The 26,859-nt window shown below is 38.8% G+C and overlaps 1 protein-coding gene and 1 pseudogene across 2 annotated transcripts in view; one reads left to right on the top strand and one right to left on the bottom strand.

Moving 5' to 3' along the window:
- Positions 1 to 26,859, top strand: part of SLCO5A1 (solute carrier organic anion transporter family member 5A1) — a 147,241-nt gene that overhangs the window by 33,293 nt on the left and 87,089 nt on the right. The window lies entirely within an intron of this gene.
- Positions 4,051 to 20,488, bottom strand: LOC144579815 (thioredoxin-related transmembrane protein 1 pseudogene; annotated as a pseudogene).

The following is a 26,859-nucleotide window of genomic DNA, read 5'->3' as shown; positions in this document are numbered from 1 at the left end:
CAGTTTTCCCAACACCATTTGTTAAACATGGAATCCTTGCCCCATTGCTTGTTTTTGTCAGGTTTATCAAAGATTGTATAGTTGTATGTATGTTGTGTTGCCTAATAAAAACTTCTTAAATCAATAGCATATCCTGCATTATTGTGTAGGAAACTGTAGTTAATGTAGGTAGTTTTTGTTAGTTGCATAATCTAAAAGTATGAAAAAAATTTTGATTATATCTCTAAATAGACCACAGAGTTGTCATTGAAATACACATTGCTTGAGACAGTGGGCAAAGTTCCTATTTGTAGGATATTTCTTTTTATCTGTGGGAAATAGCTTCCTCTTTTCATACAGTGATATAAAGAAAAATTGTCCCAGATGAGAAATCTTTTTTTCCAAAGTAAGCTTCTTAAATACCCCAAATAATGCAATACTTATAAAATATTAATTTTTAAAACTCAGACTTGAAACAGATTATTCTTAAGCAAACACAAATCTTATTGCTTGGCACCAGATTTTTCAAAAATGAAAGAACTATTTATACCACCACACTGTGCTTAAATCATATTTCAAACTTTTATACTTAGTGCTTTTATGTTCTGAATGTAGACTTTCAATTGAATGACAGTCTAGTCTGAACCTTGCAATGTATATACAAGCAAGTCACAGTTCACTTCAAACCAAAATAAATATTAACCTTCTATTTTTGTCAAAATCATAATATTAAAGATAACGACAGAAATTAGGATTTATCCATGGTCAATTTATGGCATTCTGTGGAAAGTCTTTCTTTATTCCTTCTTCACTTTCAGCTTCCTCTTTGGAAACTTCTTCATCCACATCTTGTTCCTCCTCACATTGTTCAAAGGGTGAGAAGATTCTGGTAATAATTTTTTTGGACTGGTGCTATGGCTTGGATCTGTGTCCCCACCCAAATCTCATATAATCCCCAGTGTTGGAGGTGGAGCCTGGTGGGAGGTGATTAAGTCATGGGGGTGGTCACTCATGAATGGCTTAATACTGTCTCCTCTGTGCTGTTCTTGTGCTAGTGAGTAGGTGAGTTATTGTGAGATCTGGTTATTTAAGTGTGTATCGCATCTTCCCTCTCTTCCTCCTGCATTGGCCATGTGAAGTGCCAGCTTCACCTTTTGCTTTCACCATAATTGTAACTTTCCTAAGGCCTCCTCAGAAGCCAAGCAGAAGCCATCCTATTTCCTGTACAGCCTGTAGAACCATGTGCCAATTAAACCTCTTTTCTTTATAAGTTATCCAGTCTCAGGTGTTTCTTTAGAGCAGTACAAGAAAGGACTAATTCAGAAAATTGGGACTGAGGAGTGGGCATTGCTATACAGATTCCTGAAAATGTGAAAGTGACTTTAGAACTGGGTAATAGGTAGTGGCTGAAAGAGTGGGAAGGGCTCAGAAGAAGACAGGAAGATGAGGTAAAGTTTAGAATTCCTAGAGACTTGTTAAATGGTTGTGACCAAAATGCTGATAGTGATAAGTACAATAAAGCCAGGCTGATGAGATCTCAGATGGACATAAGGAACTTATTAGGAACCAGAGCTAAGGTTACTTTTGCTATGCATTAGCAAAGAGTCTGGCTGCATTGTGCCTCTGCTCTAGGAATCTGTGAAACTTTGAACTTGAGAGAGATGGTTTAGGGTATCCAGTAGAAGACATTTCTAATCAGCAAAATGTTCAAGATATGGCCTGGCTGCTTCTAATATTTTATGCTTGTATGTGTGAGCAAAGAAATGACCTGAAACTCATATATATATACACACATATGTATACATATATACATATGTATATGTGTGTACATATACATTATATATATGTATATGTACATATACATTATATATACGTATATGTACATATACATATATATAATTTAATTCTGTTCCCCTGGTTGGAGTGCAATGGCATGATCATGGCTTACTATAAACTTCTGCCTCCAAGGCTCAGGTGCTCCTCCCACCTCAGCCTCCTGAGTAGATGGGTTTATAGGCATGCCTGGCTAATAATTTTGTATTTTTAGTAGAGGCAGGGTCTTGCTATGTTGCCCAGGCTGGTCTCAAACTCCTGGTCTCAAGTGATTTTCCTCCCTTAGCCTACCAAAATACTGTGATTACAGGTGTGAGCCACTGCACCTGGCCCTGGAATTTATGTTTAAAAAGGAAACAGAATATAAAAGTTTGGAAAATTTGCAGCCTGGCCATATGGTAGGAAAACACCCTAATTTTCTGGGGAGGAATTCAATCAGGATGCATAAATTTGCATAGCCAAAAGTAAAACAAATACTAATAGATAAGACAACAGGAAGAAGGCCTTGAAGGCATTTCAGAGACCTTTATGACATTCCCTCCCATCACAGCTCAGAGGCTTAGGAGGGAAAAATGACTTCATGGGCCAGACCCAGGGCCCCCCTGCCCTGCGCAACCCCAGGACACTGCTTTCCACATCCCGGATGCTCCAACTTCAGCCATGGCTCAATGGGTCCCAGGTACAGTTTGGGCCACTGCTTCAGAGGGTGCAAGCTGTAAGCCTTGGAGGCTTCCATGCAGTGTTAACTCTGTTGGTGCACAGAGCATAAGAGCTGGGACTTGGGAGCCTCCACCTAGATTTCAGAGGATGTATGGCAAAGCCTGGATGTCCAAGCCAAAGCCTACTGCAGGGGCAGAGCCATCATGGAGAACCTTTACTAGAGCAGTAAAGAGGACAAATGGGTTAGTGCCCCCAAACAGAGTCCACTGGGGCACTGCCTAGTGGAGCTGTGAGAAGAAGGCCACCATCCTCCAGACTCCAGAATGGTAGATCCACTGTCAGCTTGCACCCTCAGCCTGGAAAAGCCACAGGCACTCAGTGTCAGTCCATGAGAGCCGCTTTGGGGACTGAACCCTTTAAAGTCACAGGGCAGAGCTGCCCAAGGCCTTGGGAGCCCATCCCTTGCATCAGGGTGCCTTGGATGTGGGACATGGAGTCAAAGGAGATTCTTTTGGAGCTTTATGATTTAACAACTGCCCTGCTGAATTTTGGATTTGCCAGACTTATAAGGGGCCTGTAGCCCCTTTTAGCAAATTTATCTCTTTTGGGATGTGAGTATTTACCCAATTCCTGTACCCCATTGTGTCTTGGAAGTAACTAACTTGTTTTTGATTTTACATGCTTATAGGCAGAAGGGACTTACCTTGTTTCAGATGAGACTTTAGTCTTTGGACTTTTGAATTAATGCTGGAATGAGTAAAGACTTTGGGGGGATTGTTGGAAAGGGACAATTGTATTTTGCAATGTGAGAAGGATGTGAGATTTGGGAGGAGCTAGAGGTGGAGTGATATGGTTTGAATCTGTGTCCTTGCCCAAATCTCATTCCAAATTCCAATGTTGGAAGTGGGGCCTCGTGGGAAGTGATTGATCACAGGGCCGTCCCTCATGAATTGTTTAGCACCATCCCCTCAATGGTGTTCCCCCGTGAGTGAGGGAGTGAGTGATTGTGAGATCTGGTTGTTTAAAGTGTGTAGCACCTCTTCCCTCTCTCTCTTTCTCCTTCTCTGGCTATGTGAAGAACCAGCTTCCCCTTTGCCTTTTGCCATAATGGTAAGTTTCCTGAGGCCTCCCCAAAAGCTGAGTAGAAGCTGTCGTGCTTCCCGTACAGTCTGCAGAGCAGTGAGCCACTTAAACCTCTTCTCTTTATAAACTACCCAGACTCAGATACTCCTTTTTTCTTTTTTTGAGATGGAGTTTTGCTCTTGTTACCCAGGCTGGAGTGCAATGGCGCAATCTCGGCTCACCGCAACCTCCGCCTCCTGGGTTCAGGCAATTCTCCTGCCTCAGCTTCCCGAGTAGCTGGGATTACAGGCACGTGCCACCATGCCCAGCTAATTTTTTTTGTATTTGTAGTAGAGACGGGGTTTCACATGTTGATCAGGATGGTCTTGATCTCTTGATCTTGTGATCCACCTGCCTCGGCCTCCCAAAGTGCTGGGATTACAGGCGTGAGCCACCGCGCCCGGCCCAGATAATTCTTTAGAGCAGTACAAGAACGGACTAATACAGTATGTACATCTACAGTCTGCGCCTTTTTGAAGGACAAAAGCAATCTGCCACAAATATCATACAGAGTCCTAAAAACAGTTCTGAAAGAAGAATTGCTAAAGCAAAAGCTGTATACAATTTCAAAACCGGTAATTCAAAGTTTTCAATAAGTTAGTTATGGCAAATCCTGATCCACATAGAGAGCTGAAAGAGTGCTGACATATTGTTCATCAGAAAGGAACCCAAACCAAGCCATGATGGAACTGATTCAATACTCTTCTACTCTTTATCACTTACAAAGTTTCTGAAGTGTTTCATAGTCCTTGGACCTTGATGGTGCCTAAATTCACCATCTTTACAATGATAAATAGTAGGAGAGCAGTTATGATGAACTCTCTACTCAGTCCTGGCTGCCCTGTGACATCTACTTTTGCAACATTAACGTCAAGATCTTTTCCCCATTCAGCAAAACTTTCCATTCTGGTTGAAGATTTTGACAAGCAGGGTACCATGAGGCCTAAAATTCTATCATCCAATCTCCTTCCAACAACTGTCTTAGGTTCTCATCTATGATAATGTGTACATCTCTCTGCCACCTGTGCTGTTTCTTTCTGTGCCCTCCAAAGCAGTACCACTGGAACTGGCAGGGAAGCCATGACTCCCAGTGGGCGCCATGTCTGCTGCTTGCCCACCTCACAAAAGTGTGGCAGCCATGGCAGACTTGAGCTTTCTGGGCCCCGGTTTCTCCATCTGCATAAAGGGATAATAATGTTACCTAGCTCATAGAGTTGTTGCAAAGAATAACTGTTAATATATGTGAAGACCTTAGATTAATGCTTGGAATGTAATAGGCAGTCAATAAATCTTAGTCATTCTTCTCTCTCAACTCCCTTTCCCTCTCATTTAAAAATTATTTATTTATTTTGAGACAGAGTCACCCAGGTTGGAGTGCAGTGGGGCTATCTCAGCTCACTGCAACCTCTGTCTCCTGGGTTCAAGCAATTCTCATGCCTCTGCCTCCCAAATAATTGGGATTACAGGAGCGCACCACCAGACCTGGGTATTTTTGTATTTTTAGTAGAGGGGGGTTTTGCCATGTTGGCCAGGATGGTCTCAAACTCTTGACCTCAAGAGGCCTGCCTAAGCCTGATCTGTCTGCCTCAGGCTTCCAGAGTGTTGAGATTACAAGCGTAAGGCTGTATTATTATTATTATTTTACTTTATTGACATAGGAAAAAAAGGACTCAAAGGATAGACATGTGTTAAAGTAGCCATCTCTGGGTAGCAGGATTCTAAATGATTTTTCTTTCTTCTTTTTTTTTTTTAATACCAAATTTGTGTGCATTGAACTTAAGTTGCTTTATAGTTAGGAAAAAATATTATTTAAAAACAGTATATTGGCTGGGCACAATGGCTCATGCCTGTAATACCAACACTTTGGGAGGCCGAGGCAGGTGGATCACTTAAGGTCAGGAGTTTGAGACCAGCCTGGTCAGCATGGTGAAACTCTATTTCTACTAAAAACACAAAAAGATTAGCCAGGCATGGTGATGCATGCCTGTAGTCCCAGCTACTTGGGAGGCTGAGGCAGGAAAATTGCTTGAACCCAGGAGGCATGAGCCGAGATCATGCCACTGCACTCCAGACTGGGCAAAGAGCAAGATTCTGTCTCAGAAACAAACAAACAAGCAAAAAAACCCCAAAACAGTATATTTACTACGATTTTTTTTCCAGAGTGTATACCACTCAGTGCATTAAGTCCTATGATTACTGCTTTACCTCAGTTTTATGACCTACTTCCATTAGCTTTCATCTACTTTGAAACGTCTTCCATCTTGACTTTTTAATTTCATTAATGATTTTTTCCTTCCCTTGGCCACCAGTTGTTGAGATCAGTGAATCTCTTGATCTCTGATAACTCATCAAGTCTTATGAATCTTTTCTCCTAAACCTCTCACACTGCTGTTCACTGTCCCAACCTACTTCTAATCCTTACTACTTCACATCTGAACGATTGGGTTTTCTTTTCTTTTCTTTTTTTTTTTTTGAGTTGAAGTTTCTCTCTTGTTGCTCAGACTGGAGTGCAGTGGTGCAGTCTCAGCTCACTGCAACCTCCACCTCCCAGGTTCAAGCAATTCTCCTGCCTCAACCTTCTGAGTATCTGGGACTACAGGCATGCACCACCATGCCCGGCTAATTTTTGTGTGTTTTTAGTAGAAATGGGGTTTCACCATGTTGGCCAGGATGGTCTCAATCTCTTGACCTTGTGATTCACTCACCTCGGCCTCCCAAAGTGTTGGGATTACAGGTGTTGAGCCACGATGCCTGGCTGACTATCGGGCTTTCTTATCCATCGGCTTCCTTTTAATTTTTACATAGTAAAGCCAGACAAATGCTCTTAAAATACCACTTTATATCGCTCCTTTGCTCAAACACCTGCAGGGGCTCTTTCCATTCCCCATTGCCGAGCATAAAATCCAATTTTCTGGCTCAACATTGAAAGCGCTCCACATTACTCTATCTCTGCTATCTCAAATAATTCACTCCTTACCTTATTTATGGTCTTTTCCTACCATATTTCTATACAGGGACATTTTTGTTGTCCTGCCTTCCTTGTGTCCAAATTTTACTTGTCCTTCAAGATCTTGCTTAAATACACACTTGTCTGAAATGTTCATGCTTTTTTCCTTTGTAAATTACAATAGCGCTGCTCCGTTTGCCCAATAATCATACACTGGCTTGAGATTTTCTTATATTGAAATGGTATTAATCTGTATCTTTTAACAATTCTGTTGTCTATTTCTTCTCTGCAACTGAATTGTAGTATTTCTAAGGGTGCTTACGTTTTCTAGCACCCTAGTTCTCTACAGAAGTGGATGGGTAATAGGGTATTGACAGATGAATTAGTATGTCTGTAATATTTGACAGAAATAGATGCTAGAATAAAAATATTTCATTTTATTTAAAAGCAACGACATAATCTTGACTTGAACCTTCTCCTTGTTGACTTTGTTTTGACTTTACTATTTATAATATTGTTTATCCTGTTAGTCTGAGCTTCTCTTAATGGTCAGATCAATATTTGCTTGAATATCTCCCAAAGCAAGCCTTCTGTAATTCACTTATTAGAAAAGGCCTTTAAATTGTTGGGTATAGGATTTTTAAAATGAAATAAAACTCCAATTAGTAAAATCCTAGTTTCAGAGCAAATTCTTCTGTGGTTAATGACCTGGAGGCTGTTCCACTGGATTCGGCTCCTTGAGGGGAGTTACTATTTCTCAGTCATCTCCATGATCTCAGTACCTAACACAGCCTCTGGCACATGGTGGGCACTTGCTGTGTCAAATGAAAACTGCCGAGCAGCACTGCAGACTTGAAAGGAGGGAAATATTACATCTCAGATATTTTAAAATGTATTAAATATTTGTCATGAATTTGCTATTTTCCTTCTAAACGGACAAAGCACAATCTTTAATGACTGCAATTTAACAGTCTAGTGTCGCTCCCCCACATCTCTTATCTCCTGACTCAGTACATCCGCGCCTTGGATTTACAATGTCTACTCATTTTACCGTGATTCTGGTTTTGCAGAGGTTTCATGTTTCTCTGTCCCTGCAGAGTGATCATGCTGGGATGGCTCTGTGTACGTTGCAATAGCCCTGCTTTTGCCCCCAGTTTCTGCTCCTTTGAAATGTACCCTAGAACACCCAGGTGGTGGGTGGTGATAGGAGCTCAGCTAGCCAAGAATGAGGGAGAAAGAGGATGTGATCAGGGGACCTTGAGGGTGCAGGAACAGAGGGGCAGGTACAGGAAGCCTCAGCTCTGCGCCCACTGACAGCCAGCACAATGGGGAAATTCCAGCCCTTTACTCTTTTCCCTCCTCTCTCCCTTCCTTTCTCCGTTCCTCCCTCTCTTCCTCCCTCTTTTCCCTCCTTCAATATAGGTAACGTTAGAAGGGAATATGCTATGTGTACAATGGCAGTCCTGGCAACAGCTCTCTGTTCTCTTCAAATCCCCTGAAGTCATGATGTGCCTCTGGCCTTTGTTCTTTCTGGTTCTACTCACCCAGTTGTTGCTCAGTCTTCCTGGGCTGCAGTTGTGTTTATGATGCTCTCAGAATGTCAGCAGGCTCCCTTCACCAATCCCATGTGACTGCTGGTCTTCACCCTCACTGTTCTTTATTCTTTTTGTTTTAGTTTATACTGCTCTTGTTTATTGTAGTTTAAAGCCGCATATTATTTTGATGTATACATGTATTATAGTTTCTTTCCACAGTTAATTTCTTTTTAAAATTTTAGAGATAGGGTCTCGTTATCTTGCCTAGGCTGCAATGCAGTGGCTATTCGGAGCACAAGCATAGCTCACTGCAGCCTCACACTCCTGGGCTCAAGTGCTTCTCCCTGCTCAGCCTCCCAAGTAGCTGGAACTACACGTGTGTGCCACACCTGGCTCTCCTTCTTCAATTTTAATACTTAAAATTTATTAGGCATATTAGATCTTTATGTGAGATAAATGTTACAAATATATTTCTCCCACTTTTTTAGTGTTTTTCAATTTTTAATTGTTGTGGGTACATAGTAGGTGTATATATTTATAGGGTGCATGAGATGCTTTGATACAGACATGCAGTGTGAAATAAGCACATCATGGAGAATGGGGTCTCCATCCCCTCAAGCATTTATTCATTGAGTTACAAACAATCCAATTACACTCTTAGTTATTTGAAATTGTACAATGAAGTTATTATTGACTATAGTTACCCTGTTGTACTATCAATATTTTTATTATTTTAAAATAAATTTTATTGTATATATTTGAGCTTTACAACATGTTGTGGGATAAATATATTAATAAATAGTAAGAGGGTTACTGTAGTGAAGGAGATTAATATATCTATCATCTCATGTAGTCAAGTTTTTGGTGATAAGAGCAGCTAAAATCCACTTTTTTAACAAAAAACCCGATATACAATATAATTTTATTAACTTTAGTTTCCATGTTGTGTGATGTCTAAACTTTTTCATCGTACTCATCTGCTAATTTGAATTCTTCGACCTACATTTCCTATTCCCTGACCGCTCCCCCACCCAGCAGGTGGTAACGACTGTTTCATTCTCTTCCTGTATATTTGAGGTTTTTAAAAAATTCCACATAAAACTCCACATCACTGTCTTTGGCCATTTACCTGATGATGCATCAAGGGAGATAAAACTTCTTGCCTTTCAATGTTCAGGTTGATTTTCTTTCTAGATTTTAACGTTTGCCACACATCCAGCACTGTTACTTACATACTGTTTTTGGGCCAGTACCGGTCAAAATTGTTCACAAAACACAAAATAAATGGACAAAAGAGAAGCCAACAATATGAAGACATATTTGCTTTGGTAGATTGGCTGAAGGTGGTGGTGCTATAAAGTATATGTGATAGCTAAGGCCCATTAGCCAAGCAGGACAGTGTTGTATCCTGGGCCAGTTTTACTGCTTGAGAATGTGTTATGTTTCTTGGGGCATGAACACACACACAATACTGAAATAGATGACTATATGTGTGGAAATAAATACACATGTTTGGGGATTTTCAGAGATAGTATTTAAATGAGTCGGCACAGGATGTGGTATCCTAAGCATAGTAGATATGGATTTCAGAATCATGCAAATTACTTGCATTCAAATCCTTTAGGCTTGGCTTCCGAAGGAACTCAACCTAAGACACTTGCAATAGCAAAGACTTTCATATTTGTAAGAAGATAATTTTAGATTATACTAAGACCATAAATTTAGTTGGGATGCTTTCCTTGTTCCTTGATTAAGATACACAGTAGGGAAGCATCTTATTTAAGGAATAAAACTTTAATGCATTATATTGTTATAGTATCTGATTCATTGTTTGAATAAGATGAACATTAAAAATGATAATTATTTGAATAATCAGTTTATACCAAGGTTGTTAGAGTGAATTGTTTACTGGAGATATGATTAGTGATTATCATATCACTGTAGCCTCATATATTTTGTTAATAATTCTTAGAGTAATATGTTTATAAAAACTCCACAGGATGAAATCTGGACTTGCACTTTGCAAGCTGAGTTGGCATGATTTGGAGGAGATTGAATCCAAATTAATAAGCTAAATGTAGAATACACAGCTAGGAAGAGTGAAGGCCACTTAAACCACATATGGAGACAAAGGGCTAAGATAGGTAATGAGATTTTCATGGGTCTCAGTATACAACTTCCGGACTCAACAGATTACCATCCAATTCTATATTAACACTTGGAACCCTTGTACCGTCTTTTTTTTTTTTTTTAAATCAAGTTTTCCCTTGTAGTGGTAAACATAAATTTCACATGTATGGGATGAGCATACAGACACTCATGAAAGGAAGCGAGTCTCCTTAATGGGATAACTGTTAGTGTGTAATTTTGGTCTGAGTTGCTGAACTAGTGAATAATCTCAGAGTTGCCCCTGTGGCTGCCTGCACCTCCTGAAATAATTTGAAATTGTGTGATTTTTAAATTTTATTTTAAATCTACCTCTGGATATGTTATGTAGGACTCTAATGATATTAAAATCCTATAATCAGGGACAGGAATGTTATTCAAAATGAGAAAGCCAATAAAGAATGGGCTAATAACAATATTGGATTTGATTCATGATTTGGGAGAGAGGTTTAAAACATTTATATATCATGTACATTGTGAAATCAGTGTTTTTAAGTCACTTTGTGTAAAACACCCTTTTGAAAGTAGTTTTAACCTCAAGGTTGTTGGGGAGATTAAGGAGATCATGTATAGCTAGTGCCTGGTATCTGTTTGCATATACAAGTACTCATAATGATTGCAAACATTTTCCACTACTATTATTCCTCTGCGACTACTTCTGTATTCTGCTAAAAGCTTTGAGATCCAATAGTTAGTTCACAACTCATGTGATGGCAAAGTTTAATCTGACCTGATTTGAGGCTATTTTCAAAATCATACTTAGTGTGAATACTAATTCATTTTTTGAAGAAATGTTAGGATGTGTGATTTTGGAATGCCATTCCAGACTTCACTGGGATATTACATAACGTACATATCAGGTACATTTTTACTTTTGTAAAACATAAAAATTTCTTAATTCTAAGACACATCCAGCTTTAAGGGTTTAGGCTGAGGGATTGTGGACCTGAATTCATGTTATCATCCAATCTGGGCAACCTTGATTAATTACCATGGTGCATAAGCACAAGTGGATGCTGATAACTAGGGCTGTCTGCAAAACTAACAGCTTCTGCTTCTTTTGGGTCAGTGGCTGGATACTATTCAATTGTGATGATCATGTGACATAAAGAGAAAGTTATATATTTGAAGCACTTCCAATGGGGGAAAATGATATGTCAATTTAGGGCATGAATGCATCTGAATCTTGATTGGTCAGAACTGTATCAGAAGTGGAAAGATAAAGGTTACTCTTTGTAAGAAGAGGTTTATGTGTTAGTGCTAGATGCCGCAAACTGAAATGATGTAAGGCTCCTTCTGATTTCAAGCTGTGGGTGATGGTGTGGGACCCTGGCTGTATTCGTGGGGAGGGGATAAGGACAAGTCGGCAGGAGGCAGCCACTCAGCCCTGGGTCATAAAGGCTTCCCTTGCCTTCTGCCACACAGACAGCTTTACAAATTCAATCTACTAACATTTTAAATGCACCTTCACTCTTTCTTCCAAAATTATTGGGAAGGATCCTTAACTATTCTCTATTTTCTTAGACTGAGTTTTCAAGGCTTTTACTTAATTTCTTTCAGACTGTTTAAGTAATCAAAATATTCATTACTTTAGAGCTTTCTCCAAATATTTGACACAGACATCATTATTTCCTCAATTATCTAGATAGTTCTCTGCAAGATAATTTTTTGAAGGATTCTAGATGACCAAATATGTACATTAGCTCTCCATTTTATAGTAATAGTTGTGTATATTTGTGTGCCCACATTTGCCAAATCATGGGAAGATCACTTTCTTGGGGAGAACAAAATAATGGATGGTTTCTAAGTTTTCTTACTAATGAATAGCATTACCCAAACTCCATTAGATGAGCTGCAAAGATGCATGGCACTTGTGAAAATCTGATACACCATATTAGTTAAATGTAGCTTAAGCACTGAAGCCTGCTAGGCACAGTTTAGGATTAATTTTTTAACATGCTCTTAGTATTTGTTTTTTGGTCCCTCAGCATATTTGCCTATTAGTCAAACTCCTGATAGTATTTGAAAATTGAAGGATTGGATGGGTCATGAAGTTTATGAGATCATGATAAAGCTGTACATTGAGAATAAGCTAAACAGTTGCCACATATGAAATAATGTTACTTATTCAGGCCACCCCTGGTATGAAATGCAGAACTCTTAAAGAGAGTGTGAGATAATTAGACACAGCTAGAAGCAATTTTTAGTGATCACAGTTGACATTTTAATATACTAGTTTCCTTGGTATTTTTAGAAGTATGTTAACTTTCCATTTTGAACTATTAACTATTACATAATAGCTATATTATCTGTAGTCAGGCCTCAGAATTAATGCTCTATAAGTGATGAGATTACTCCAGAAGTGTCCTTGAGAATTTGATAAAATGTATGAGTAAATTTGAAAATTTCACAGAGTATTTATGCAAACATCTCTACAATAACTTTGCTCTGAAAATTATAATAGCTTCTATGGCCATTCAGGATTCTCTATTTGAAAGATTAGGACTTGGTGTTGAGATTTCTTATGAATTATTTGGCTGTTGCACAAATTAATATCATTAGGAGAACAGTAATGGTGGTTTGATTTTTTTTTGGATGGTTTACTTTTGATATTTGTGGGGTTAAAGAGTGATTTCGTTTGTGGCTGCATCTAAATTATATGGGAAGCTATGTGGTGCAGTGTAGTACCTGGATTTCCAAATCGGACAGACTTGGGCTTGAATATACTGCTTACTAGTTTCGTGACTTGGATACATTTCTTTTTTTTTTTTGAGACGGAGTTTCGCTCTTGTTACCCAGGCTGGAGTGCAATGGCGCCATCTCGGCTCACTGCAACCTCCGCCTCCTGGGTTCAGGCAATTCTCCTGCCTCAGCCTCCTGAGTAGCCGGGATTACAGGCACGCACCACCATGCCCAGCTAATTTTTGTATTTTTAGTAGAGACGGGGTTTCACTATGTTGACCGGGATGGTCTACGATCTGTTGACCTCGTGATCCACCCGCCTCAGCCTCCCAAAGTGCGGGGATTACAGGCTTGAGCCACAGCGCCCGGCCCTGACTTGGATGCATTTCTTACTATTTCACAGGTCAGACACTTTCTTCAAAGTCCAAACTAGCTAAACTTGCCTTTCAGATACTTTGTTGGCAGGACTTCTATTGTGTTTAAAAAGCACACAGGAACCACTTTATAAGTATTCATTCTCGTCTTCCTTTTCTGTCTCCTGAAGTCTGTATTTATTGGAACCACTGTAGCATTTATCATCGAATAACTTATGTCAATAATTATATTTTTGCATCAATTTTATTGAAACATAATTTTAACATACAATACGATTTACTAAATTTAAGTACAGAATTTGATATGGTTTCACAAATATCTATAGTCCTATATTTATCACCACCATCAAGATACAGAATGTTTCCATCACCCAAAATGTTTGCTTGTGCCATTATGCAATCTCCACCCCATTCATGCCTCCCAAAACCACTTAAGATGCTCTCTAGCACTAGTTGTGTGAACATGTATTTTAATTTATCTTGGGTAATATAAGAATGGAATTGCCGAGTCATATGGTAAATGTATATTTAACTTCCCTCCCTCCCTTCCTCTCTCCCTCCCTTCTTCTTTCCTTCCTTCCTCCCTCCCTCCCTCCCTCCCTCTCTCTCTCTCTCTCTCTCTCTCTCTTTCTTTCTTTCTTTCTTTCTTTCTTTCTTTTCCTTTTCTTATTGCTCTGTCACCCAGGTTGGAGTGCAGTGGCATGATCTTGGCTCACTACAGCCTCTGCCTCTCGAATTCCAGCGATTCTCCTGCTTCAGCATCCTGGATAGCTGGGATTACAGGTGCACACCTCCATGCCTGGCTAATTTTTGTCTGTTTAATAGAGACAGGGTTTCACTATGTTGGCTAGGCTGGTCTTGAACTCCTGACCTCAGGTGATCTGCCCACCTTGGCCTCCCAAAGTGCTGGGATTACAGACGTGAGCTACTGTGCTGGCCTGTATGTTTAACTTTCTAAGAAACTACCAAATTATTTTCCATCATGGTTGTGCTTTCTTTCATTCCCACCAGCAATGTATGAGAGTTCTAGTTGCTCCACATCCTTGCTGCTACTTGGTATGGTCAGCCTTTCTAATTTTAGCCATTCTAGTGATAGTAGTATCTCCTTGCTTTTATTTTCACTTATCCAGTGATCAATGGTGTTAAATATCTTTGCACAGATTATTTTCCATCTTGATACCTTCTTTGATAATATAGCTGTCCAAAATTTTTGCCCATTCTCTATTAGTGTTTTAATTTTCTAATTATGGAGCTGTAAGAACTCATTATGAATCGTTGCAAATATTTTCTCCCAAACTATGGTCTTGCCTTTCTAAAAAAATAGACTTTAATCTAGGTGTAGCTTTTTAGGTTAAAAAATATCTTATTTTGTAGAGTTTTAGGATCACAGCAACATTGAGAGAAAGGTACAAAGATTTCCCATGTATTCCCTGCCCTTGGGTATAGCCTCCTCCATTATTCATAGTCTCATCAGAGAGGTGCATTCATTACAAGAGATGAACTTACATTGCCACATCCTTGTCATCCAGGGTTCATAATTTACATTAGGATTCACTCGTGGTGTACATCTTATGGTCTTGCACAAACGTGTAACAGTGAATCTCTATCCCAATTATCATTTCATTCTCCATATCATTTCATTCTCCAATATTCTTTTTAGGAAGTGGCATGGCCCTCTTTATCACTCATAATATTTAACACAAGGTATTTTACATAGTATAATTTCAACAAATAACTACGGATTGATTAATGATTTGGTAATAGGGTGTTTTGAGTAATTGACTATTCCAATTATCTGACAACCCGATATGTAAATTCCATTTTTGAAGATTTTGGTAACAAAAAAAATATACAGTTAACTGTAAAATTGACATCATCATCATTATCATCCTTTTGTGGTTCTGAAGATACTTTAAAAATATTTTTAAAAATTATTTAAAAACATTATGGAGTACCTGAGATGTTTTGCTATAGGCATGCAATAGGAAATAAACACACAATGGAGAATGGGGTATCCCCTCAAGCATTTATCCCTTGAGTTACAAACAATCCAATTGCATTTTAAAACTTATTTTAAAATCATACAATTAGTTATTATTGACTGTAGTCATCCTATTGTGCTATCACATAGTAGGTCTTTTTCATTCTTTCTATATTTTTTTAGTACACATGAATCTGAAGATACTTTAAGACTTATATAGTCTCAGAATAATAATTTTAAATATGAAGTTATATATAATAATAGAAGTAATATTAATGGTCATTGTTATAGCTGACATGAATGAGCACTTAGCGTGAAAGGCTTTATGTACATTATCTCATTTACTCCCTCAATTATTCTTGGAAGTGGATAAATTATGATCTGCTATTTATAGATAAGAAGCGCATCCAGTGGGATTACGTAACTTGTCTAGGATCACAGAGCCAGTTCCTGATAGAGACCTACACAGACATCTGATGCTGAAGCCAATATTCTTACAAACCTCTTGAATATGAGTTGAGTCATACGTGCCCTGAGGAAACTGAACATTACTTAAAAAATTTTTTTAAACAAAATGCCTGGTATTAGGTGGGTCATTTGGCCCTTTTTGTTTTTCGTAAGAGTAGGGTGTAGACTACTCCACCTTCTAAATAAGAATTTTTTTCTACTACCATAAGTTGAAGTATTGTGTGATAGAAGAAATACAAAAAGCTTAGGCACGTTAACTTAGGAAGTAGAACTGTATTTATAAGTTATCTTCCTTATGGTTAGATAACAAAAACACAGGGATTACCTATTCTTTTTTTTTTTTTTTTTTTTGAGACAGGGTCTTGATAGGTGTCCCAGGCTGGAGTGCAGTGGCAAGAACATGGCTCACTGCAGCCTTGACCTCCTGGGCCCAAGATATCCTCCCTCCTCAGCCTCCTGAGTAGTTGGGACCACGGGTGCATGCCACCACATCGGCTAATTTTTAATTTGTAGATATGGGGTCTTGCTATATTGCCCAGTCTGGTCTTGAACCCCTGGGCTCAAGCAATCCTCCCACCTCATCCTCTCAATGTGTTGGCATTACAGATGCCAGGCTGGACTATCTATTCTTTTTTTTAAACTTTTTTGTATGACTTATAATTTTTTATGTTTATTTTTTATTATACTTTAAGTTCTGGGATACATGTGCAGAACATGCAAGTTTGTTACATAGGTATACATGTGCCACGGTGGTTTGTACCCATCAACCCATCATCTCGGTTTGAAGCACCTCATGCATTAGGTATTTGTCCCAATGCTCTCCCTTCTCTTGCCCTCAACCCCCCACCAAGCTCTGGTGTTTAATGTTATCTATTCATAGTTCAGATGAATTTATTTTATCTTTTCATTGATGAAATGGTTACAAAGGAAAATACTTTTAAGTTAGGATAATAATAGTACCTATTACATAAGGTTGAAGTGAAGATTAAATAAGAAAATACATATAAAGGCCTTAGCACAGTTGTCTTACAGACAGTAGATGCCCAATGTTATCTTCTAGTAACAGTTCTATTCACAAGGACTGTTGACTTTGACTACTAACATGTCTGTGAATTCAAGAATAAACTTTATGAGGAATCCTAGTGCTGCCAGCCTTACTTAAAGTGTACCAAGACGGATTCCTATGGATTGATGCCAAAAACAGATTCATTAAAGATGTCCCAAAGGGTTGATATCACTCAAATGTCTATAAAATCCAATGGATGGCCATGGCGATGCCAGTGACTCTAGGGACATTCGCACAAGACATCTTTCCAGTTGTGCATCGGTGCTGCTCTGAACTTGGATCTTTCCGATGGAAATCATGCTTCTTCAAGTGCATGGAAACATAGTGTATCACACAGATGCCTGTTTACCTGGAAGGTGCTTCCTAGCAGTGACTTAGCCTTCCCAGGAGATAAATTTAAGTTGCTCTTAACAGCTGGTATGCTCTTCTGAGGCTTCACCATAATTACTGAAGTAAATGGCATGCGACATATTTGGCACATATTTTCCAGATAATGTACATTTCCCTGCCATCCTTATGGCAGCCAATTAGTGATAAAACTGGAAACAGAAATCTAATAAAAAGCTTCTTTTTCATTTAGAATGCTTTTAATCCTCTTGCTACAAACAGCTCCAAAAATATTTTGAGATTTTCAGCTCTTATGTGATTATTTTTTTCAGAAGCAGAGCTCTGTATGCTTCTCTTTTATTTGTATAAATTTATGGAGTACAAGCGTAATTTTAGGGTGTTTTTGGTAATTGGGTAATACATAGCTAGATGGCATAGTGATGAAGTTATGGCTTTTAGGGTATCCGTCATCCAGATAGCATACACTGTACTCATTAAGTAATCTATCATCATCCACCACCCACTCTTACCCTTCTGAATCTCTATTGTCTATTATTCCACAATCTACGTCCATGTGTACACATTATTTAACTCCCATTTATAAGTGAGAACATGTGGTATTTCTCTTTCTATGTCTGGCTTGTTCCACTTAGGAGGTTAATGGACTCCAATTCCATTCATGTTGCTGCGGAAGATATGATTTTATTTTTTATGGCTGAATAGTATTCTTTGTGTTTATGTACCACGTTTTCTTTATCCAGTCCTCCATTGATGGACACTTTGGTTCATTCCGTATCTTTGCTATTGTGACTAATGCAGTGATAAACATTTGAGGACAAATATCCCTTTGATATATTGATTTCCTTTCCTTTGGGTAGATACCCCAGTAGTGGGATTGCTAGATCAAATGTTAGTTTTATTTTTAGTGCTTCAAGAAATCGCCATACTGTTTTCTATAGTGGCTATACTAATTTACATTCCCATGAACAGTGTATAAGAGTTCCCTTTTCTCTGTATCCTTGCCAACATCTGGTATTTTTGTGTTTTTAGTAATAGCCATTCTGGCTGGTATAAGATGATATCTCACTTTGATTTTAAATTGCATTTCTCTGATTATTAATGAAGTTGAACATTTTTTTCATATGCCTGTAGGCTATTTATATGCCTTCTGTTGAAAAGTGTCTATTCACGTCCTTTGCCCACTTTTTAATAGGATTATTTTGGTTGTTGTTGTTTGAGTTCCTTATACATTCTGGATATCAGTCCCCTGTTGTATATAGAGTTTTGCAAATATTTTCTCCTATTCTGCAGGTTGACTGTTAACTCTGTTGAAATTTCTTTTGCTGTGCAGAAGCTTTTTAGTTTAATTAAGCTTCTTATTATTAAAATTTTGATACCTTTTTGTGTTTTGGAGAAATGTGCCCCTAAATGAAAAGAGAACAGGCTGTGGGTTCAGATAAAGTCAAGTTCTAATTTCGGTTCTATAACTAATTGCTGATCTCCTTAACTTCTCAGGGACTCAGCTTTCTCATTTGTAAATCAAAAGTGACAGTATTTTTTTTTTTTCCGTAAGGTTGTTAGTGTTGATGGCACAAGTAATGTGAAGTACCTAGTGTAGTTTCTGAAAGGTAGTCATTAAATAACAATTATGATTCTATTTTACTTCAGGATGAATTATAGTTCAATTAAAATACTGCTTTTGGCTCACACCTTTATAAGTTGAACCTTTGAGATACTGTCAGCTCTGAAAAAATTGATTTTACAAATAAATTTTCTTTTTTGCAAATAGTCTTTTGATTTCCATGCATAATTTTATTCCGCATAGTCAACACATGAAAAATACAACCTTAAATAGAGAAATGACTTTTTCCTATATGCATCGAAACAAAAATTTACTTATACTTCTGTGGTTTATAGTCACAGCTTAAATAATTATAACAACCTTAGGGGTGAAAAGTAAAATAAATAATGTATGCAAACCTTTTGCTGATACCTGGAACACAGTAAATGCTCAATAAAAGACTGTCATGATTTATTATAAGGGTCAGCAAACATTTTCTATAAAAGGTCAGATAGTAACTATCTTAACTTTATCTTTGTGGACCGTACCATGTTTGCTGCAGTCACTCAACACTGCTGTTTTAGTGTAAGTAGCCACACACAATACATAAATTAATCTGTATAGCTCTTTTCCAATAAATCTGTATTTACAGATCTGCTGGTAGTTTGTTAACCTTTGACTTGTTATAATAGTTTAGCCTATAAGAAGTATCTTGAAGTACTGGGCAGATCAATCTTATGGAAAATGGGAGGTGGGAGGATTGCTTTACAAATACTGTTCTATACAAACATTCCTCAGAGATGATTGGTGTTCAGTACGTGTCAGGTGCCCTTGCAAGAAATGCTATAGAAATAAGATCAAATAAAACAAGTTGATTCACCTGCAAAGGCCTCCTTCAGGTTAAAAAAACCTGATTTGTCCCAAGTTTATAAAAAGACAATACATTTGATTTCTGGAGTATCAGTAGCTGAATAACATAAAGGTACCAATTCCCAAAGGTACATTTAATATTTTTTGCTTATTTTAACATGTATTCAATTAGAAAAGCCTAAAAAATAATAAAAGTTGTAAGGAAAACACCAAAAAAATACCCATTGTAATTTCACTATCCTGAGCTAACAACTTTTAACACACGCATACGTTGCCTTCTAGTCTGTTTTGTTTTTTTTGAAATGACTTTCTGGAAGCATACTTTACATACCATGTTTAGCCACTCGAAGTATACAACTCGGTGATTTTTAGTCATGTATAGAGCTGTGCAACCATTTCCGGAATCTACTTTTAGATCTTTGGTCCTCCCTTTTATTCCTGAGATAAAATTGACATAAAATAAACTGTACATAATTAAATATACAATTTGAAAAGGTTTAACACATACACATATACACACACCCATATATATATATATATATGCACTAGTCCCCCATTGTCTTCAGGGGATACCCCCAATGAATGCCTAAAACCTCATATAGAACTGAATCCTATATATACTGTATTTTCCTGTGTAGACATACCTATAACAAAGTTTAATTTATAAATTAGTCACAGTAGGACGTTAACAACAATAATGGAACAATTGCAATAATATACTATAATAAAATATATGTTAATGTGGTCTCTCTCTCAAAACATTTTATTGTACTGTACTCACCGTTCTTGTGGTGATGTGAGATGACAAAATGTCTATGTGATGAGATGAAGGGAGATGAATGACGTAGGCACAGTTGACAGTTGTGCACAGTTGACCTTCTAACGACACTCAGAGGAGGAACTTCTGCTTCCGGCATCCAGTCATGACGATGTTGTTGGTCAAATGTCAGGAGCAGATATGCTGATGACTAATATGTGGGTAGCATAGACACCATTGGGACGCTGGACAAAGGGAGGATTCACGTCCCCAGTGGGGACAGAGCTGAACAATGTGAAATTTCATCAGGCTACTCAAAACTACGTAGGATTTAAAACTTAAGAATTGCTGATTTCTGGAATTTTCCATTAATATTTTTGGACTGCAGTTGACTGTGGGTAATTGATACTACCTTGGAAAGTGAAACCAAGGATAAGTGAGGACTACCACCACCACCACCACCACACATACACACACACACACACACACCCAGTGAAGACATCACCAGCATCAAGATGGCAAACAGATCCAGACCTAACATAGCCAAAAGCATTTCTGGGCTTGTTTTTAATCCCTCTTTCTGCCTGGCCTCCTCAGTCCCCAGGTACCAGTGTTCTGGTTTCTTATTACTGTGGGATCATTTGTGTTTTCTAGAATTTCATAAATTGAATAATCTAGTGTATATTCTTATGTCTTCTTTCTTTCACTCAACATAATTATTTTGAGATTTCTCCATATCTTAGCAAGTATCAGTATTCCATTGTGTGTGCATACTACAATTTGTTTATCCCTTCATCTCTAGATAGATGTTTTGGTTGTTTCCAGTTTTTCACTACTACAAATAAGGCTTCTTTGAACATTTGTGTGGACATATGTTTTCATTTCATTTGTGACCATACCTGGCCAGGAATGATTGAATCATGTCATATATATATGTTTGACTCATTGAGACACCACTGAAATGTTCTCCAAAGTGGTTGCACCAATTTTACATTCCCACCAGCAGGGTATGTAGTTTGCTTCACATCCTCAAGAACACTTGGTATGGTCTGTCTTTTTAATTTTAACCATTTAGATAGGTGTTTAGTGTTATGTCATTGTGGTTTGCATTTGTACTTCACTGACGACTAATGATGCGGAATATGTTTCATGTGCTTATTTGCCATTTTTTGGTAAAGTGCCTGTTCAGGAATATTTTCTTCAGTTGTTTCCTGCTAGATGGTTTTTTTTTTTCCTTTGACTTGTTTGTTTTTTTGAGATAGGGTCTCACTCTCTTGTCCAGGGTGGAGTACAGTGACATGATCACAGCTCACTGTAGCCTCAAAATCCTGGACTGAAGTGATGCTCTCACCTCAGCCTCCTGGGTAACCAGGACTACAGGTGCATGTCATCACACTCAGCTAATTTTAGTATTTTTCGTAGAGATGGGATCTTGCTATGTTGCCCAGGCTGGTCCTGAATTGAGCTCAAGCAATCCGCCCACCTTGGCCTTGCAAAATGCTGAGATTGCAGGTCTGAGCTTGCACCCCAGTCTTTTTTTGCAGGTTTATATAATCATGACCACATTTTCAAATAATTTTGTATCCTTTATTTTCACTTAAATTTTAAAATAAGCATTTCTTTAAGCTATAAAAACTCTTCATAAACATTAATAGCCACATTGTGTCTCAAAATTTAGTTAATAATCATTTTATATTATTAATGTTATTTCTATTATATATATAAGATAATGATAAATGTCACCATAATACACACACACACACACACACACACACACATATGAATTATGGTCTAAAAGCTGGATCGTGTAACTTTGTACCAGCAGTGGATAAGAATAACTAACTCACTGATTTTGTTTCTGCGCTGAGTAGTACTTCAGTTTTTGTGAGTTTATTAAATTAGAATTGAATCTCATTGTTTGCAGCTTCTTTCTCTCTTTCTTTCCCTTCCTTCCTTCCTTCCTTCCTTCCTTCCTTCCTTCCTTCCTTCCTTCCTTCCTTCCTTCCTTCCTTCCTTCCTCCTTTTCTTCTTTCTTTCTTTTTCTTGAGACGGGTCTTACTGGGTCACCCAGTCTGGATTTCAGTGGACAATTACAGCAAACTGCAGCCTCGAATGCTAGTCTCACTCCATCTTCCTGTCTCAACCTCCTCAGTAGCTGGGACTACAGGCGTGTGCCACTACGCCTGGCTAATTTTTAATTTTTCTGTAGAGAACAAGGTCTCACTATGTTGCCCACGTTGGCCTCAAACTCCTGAACTCAAACGATCTTCCTGCTGCGGCCTCCCAAAGTGCTAGGATTATAAGCATGAGCCGCCATTCCCAGCTGCAGCTTCTATTTCTTTGATAACTTGTGAGGTTAAAGTTTTTCATGAGTTCATTTACATTTTGATGAATCCCATCCATTTTCTGTTTGTGTTGTAAGGGAATTCATTCTTAACTTTTTTTTTTTATGAAAAATGTTTTTTTCCAAAATATAATTTTAAAAATTTGGTCTAATATTTTTCATACCTTCCAGATAACATGCTATGGCCCTTCTTGAGGATCTGATGGAGTGTATTGACAGTGGTCACTCACAAGTGATCATCTGATGTTTTAAAGCCACAGCACATTAAACCCGTTCCCCTTCCATGCCCCAGATGCTAATTAAGCATAACTGGCTGCTACTTTATATGTTTGTTTGTTCCCTTTAGGGAACACATTATTCTCTAAATAATTTTCAGATTACTTTGAAAATATTTCTAAAGGAAGTTAATGAATTTCAATCAATGATTTCTCTCTGTGGCAGTGAGGAAAACGCTCTCCAAATCTACTGGAACCCTCTTCCCTCTCATTTGTGACCTGAGATGCCCCCGGGATGTTTCAGCACAGGGATAGACTATTCCCCGACTGCCATGGCAGCTGTTCTTTTGCTGTCAGGCCTGTGTCAAAATAACTGAATCACTTATAACTAAAAAAAATTGCTGCTCAAAATAACTGAGATCAAAGGCCTCTTATCTGCCTGTGCTTGTGAGTGGAAGGAATGAGTTGGAATTTTTTCTTTAAATACGGGGCTCTGGTTCTTAAAGTACTTTGGCCATTTTCCAGGGAATATGCAAGTTGAAAGAGAGTTGATATTACTGTTGTGGTATCATGGTGACACAAGTATTGTTCTTCGGGTCCTCTTGTTATCAGCAGCACTGTGTCACCAAACACATACAAGAGGGTGGCCTCCTCTCCTGATGCCCCACAGCAGGGTTAATAGTCATTTGAAGACTTAAGCATGTGCATAAACTGTTTTCCTGTGGCACCATTCTGGGTGCAGTCCCAGACCCTGAGACTGGACCTATATTACACTTGTAACCTTAAACGACTGTAGGTAGGCACAGTTCTCAGCAGCGTTCACTGCCATGTGTGTCAGCTGAGAAAGTGGGTTCCACACTAGAGGGAATATGGGGGAGCCACGGGCAACGAGCAGTGAGCAGGGGATGGGGTGTGACTTGGAATCAGAGGGTGATAATTTAGAGACTGAGTTCAAATGAGGGAACAGTAAACCTAGGTCAGCTATAAGGAGACTCTGAGGACCCAGCAAATGCACCTTGGATGGTGGTATCCTGTGGAGAGCCTGGAGAAGGTAAGAGTCAGGGATCTGTGACTGGAAACCATAGGAGCCAACTCCGTAAAGCAAGGACTCTGTTGGGATGGGATTGGGGGAGGTAGAGATGCTCAGTGTGGATCTAGCACCAGGAGCCTATGGATGACTCTTCAAGACTCTGCTGTAAGGACGAAGCTGCAGCTGCTTCTGTTATTTCACCCAGGATTCAAAGTCCATGTCTTCATCCCTTCTCCATTCAATGAATGTGTTATTAGTGCTTATAATCAGCATTGCTTAGGCACTGATAATGCATCAGTGAGAAAAACAGTCATTGTTCTTGATGAGCTGACCTTCCACTAGGAGAGGCAGACGATGAGCAGATATATAAATGTATGTGGTGCAGTGGTGTGCACTCTAATGAAAATTGCAGCAGAGTGGGTGACAGCAGGATGGAAGCAGGTGGCAGGTGCCATGTGTAGATGTGTGGAACACTGTGGCTTCTGTGAGAGGTAATATTTGAGCAGAGATATGAAAGAAGTAAGGGACTGAGCTGTGGGCATTGAGGGGAAGGTCATCTCGGGAGAAGGGCGTCTGAGTGGCCTGGGTTGGTCACCAGCCTTCTGATGAATCATGGAGGATGGGGCCCCATGAATGACACATTGTCAGGACTGTGTGCAATAGGGATGATCCCCCAACGTATTAAAATGGAATTGCTTTTACAATAGAAATTCAATAGGCAGAAAGGAAAGATACCCACCACAGTTGAGGGTGGTGGTTCTTTCAGTGAATTCTGTCCCCAACAGAGAGAATGAATGAAAAGGGGAATTTTTTCCACTTCCAAGAGATGGGGACAGCAGGAATGAGGTGGACAGAGAGGCTTTGGACAGCGTCTGGTACTCTGGACTCAACTGAATCCCAATGACTGGTGCAAAAGCAGAAGGGAAGAGGGTGGGGGAGGAAAGATACAGGTGTTCAGGAGACCCAAGGATGAGTGCCCAGACTTCCCATTCTACATGCTGGATGGAGCCTGCCGTCAATAGCACAGTGGAGGTGATTTGTTCTTCTACTGCCATCTGGAAACAACAGAAAACCATTTCTAGATGACACTGCATGGTAGGGGAAGCCAGTTCCATGCTGCTATCACCCTCCGGGGCACTCAGAGAAGAGGGGCTGGCAGGCTGCACACAGCTGTGTTTGCATGGTGGCCTCAGGATGGGACTAGGGTGCAGGAGGTGGTGGTCACTCTTCTCTGCCTCTCCCTGAGTGCGGTCACTTGCAATTCCCTGAATACACCATGCACTTTCAAATCGGTATGCCTTTGCCCATGTGTGCTGCTCAGCCTTTAGTGTCTAGTGTTCATGAAACCGTCTCTGTCCTCCATCCCCAGCTAATTACTACTCGTCATTTTTCTCCCATGGTCCACAGCATATTATTGGTGCTTATTGCACCTATTCACTGAATCTTGGATCATAGTGAGTTTTACACATTTCTTTCCTGGAAGACAATACATCAGTTTTATTCACCTTTGCAGTGACCCCTCCTTGTCCCAGTGCCTTGCATTACAGATTGCATGGATGAGTGGGTGATCTCTGACCTCGCAATGTGAATCGTTATTCAACCTTTTATATATAGCTAATACACAGTTATATATATAAACATACACACATATATAGTCTGTATGTATGTATATGTATGCCTGTGTATGTATATATGTATATGTATATAAACACAGGCACACATATACATACATATATATACACACAGGCATACATATACACACATATATACACACAGGCACACATATACATATATATACACACAGGCACACATATACATATATACACATGCATACATATACATACACAGGCATACATATACACACAGGCACACATACACACATATATACACACAGGCACACATATACACACATATATACACACAGGCACACATATACATACACACAGACACACATATACATATACATACAGGCATACATATACATACATATACATACACAGACATACATATACACACAGGCACACATATACATATATATACACAGGCACACATATACACACATATACACAGGCACACATATACACACATATACACAGGCACACATATACATATATATACACAGGCACACATATACACACATATACACACAGGCACACATATACATATATATACACAGGCACACACACACACACATATACACACAGGCACACATATACACATACATACACATAGGCACACATATACATATATACACAGGCATACATATACACACATATACACACAGGCACACATATACATATATACACAGGCACACACATGCATATATACACACAGGCACACATATACATACATATATACACACACAGGGACACAGATACATATGGGAGTGATTCCATTGGACTCGCTTGCTTTATGATGGAAATAAATGTTTCTGGTTAAGTTGCCAAATTTTAAAAAGCTTTATCTATATTTTAGGGAGTAGTTGAAGATTTTTCTTGGTGAATGCTATTTAGTTAATTTTCCTCTCACTGGATAATTGTGTGTCTGGCCAGTACACATCCTGCACAATCCCGCTTGCCACTCCAAGATGTTGCACTCAGGTGCCCCGGCATAAACAGTATGGCAGAAATACCCTTTTCCATGTCTGTGTTTGTAAGATAGCCTCTTCCATACCAGAAGAACTATTTTGGGAGAATGATTCATGTCACATTTTGGCCTCATTACAGTTTTAAGTTGTAAATGATGCGAGTTTGCCTGGAGGTGTAAACATAAGTGTTATCTTTATATGCACATGGGAATACCTGTAACAGAAAAAGTACTTTCTATTCTTGAGTTACAGTCTAGGTTATAAACAAAGAGATTAATAGGATCTTTATCAAAATTCTAATTTTATTGATGCGACGTCTGCTTCTGAAAAAGTACCAATTGCTTGTGGCTCTGCC

The sequence above is a fragment of the Callithrix jacchus genome, chromosome 16 (assembly GCF_049354715.1).
Source record: "Callithrix jacchus isolate 240 chromosome 16, calJac240_pri, whole genome shotgun sequence".
In the NCBI taxonomy this organism is placed as follows: domain Eukaryota; kingdom Metazoa; phylum Chordata; class Mammalia; order Primates; family Cebidae; genus Callithrix; species Callithrix jacchus.
The sequence above is the reverse complement of the archived record's forward strand: the minus strand, read 5'-3'. Positions and strand labels throughout refer to the sequence as shown.